This window comes from Pongo pygmaeus, chromosome 23 (assembly GCF_028885625.2).
Source record: "Pongo pygmaeus isolate AG05252 chromosome 23, NHGRI_mPonPyg2-v2.0_pri, whole genome shotgun sequence".
Taxonomy (NCBI): Eukaryota; Metazoa; Chordata; class Mammalia; order Primates; family Hominidae; genus Pongo; species Pongo pygmaeus.
The window spans coordinates 45,892,967-45,893,906 of NC_085931.1; positions in this window are offsets into that span (position 1 = coordinate 45,892,967).

A 940-nucleotide genomic window follows, 5' to 3' on the forward strand; every position below is an offset into this window, starting at 1 on the left:
TTATAGAAAGTCTGTTCAGACTACAAATGCAAAATGGGTTCCCATTCTAACTTCACCAATAATTAAGCTGGTATTTGATCTGCCCCATTTGACCCCAAAGTACTTCTCTCAATTGGCTCTAAACTCAAAAGTGGGAGAAAGGTATAATATATTGGCCCCTTAACTCTTAAAAGGCTTTTGTGTTTTGCAAATATGGTAGATTAGAAAAATGGCCACAGATTAATCTCCTTCCCACAGCCTCACAAGGTAGTGTTTCTCACCAATAGTTGGAGTTTGGGTCCAAGCCTTGAATGTGGGCTGACTAGTACCTTGCTTTGACCAGTAGGACAGGGGCAAAGGAACAAAAACAAATACTTGAAAAGTACTTGGTCTTGTTCTCACAGGCTTGCTCTCTGGCTATTCATGGAAGCCAGCCACCATGTGAACAAGCCCAGGCTAACCACCTGGAGGATAAGAAACCAACATGGAGAGTGAGCTCAGATATGCCAACAATCAAGACCAGGCTAGCCACCACAAACCAGCAGGCCCTTGCCAATCCACCAGCAGGAATGCAGATGCATGCACAAGCCCAGTCAAGATCAACTGAGCCCAGCTCAGACCAGAAGAAGCACCAGCTGAGCCCAGCCCAAACCGCCAATCCACAAAATCATGAGCCAAATTAATGGCTGTTGCTTAAGCACTAAATTGTAAGAGAAATGATACAGCGAAGAAAAAAGCATCAGATGATATTGCCCCTTGGTTGCTTTCTATATCAGTGTGCTCAAGTGTCAGGTCCAGCTGGTCAATCTCAGAGAACTTCCTGTTATCCTCTCCTTGAACCACCTTTTTAATGCTTATCAAGAAACAGGTGTAGAACTCAGAAGCCCTTATCTTGGGAGGCTCACCAGATTCTAGACGGTAAGTCTTAAAGCACTCAATGGAACTTCTGGCATATAGTCAC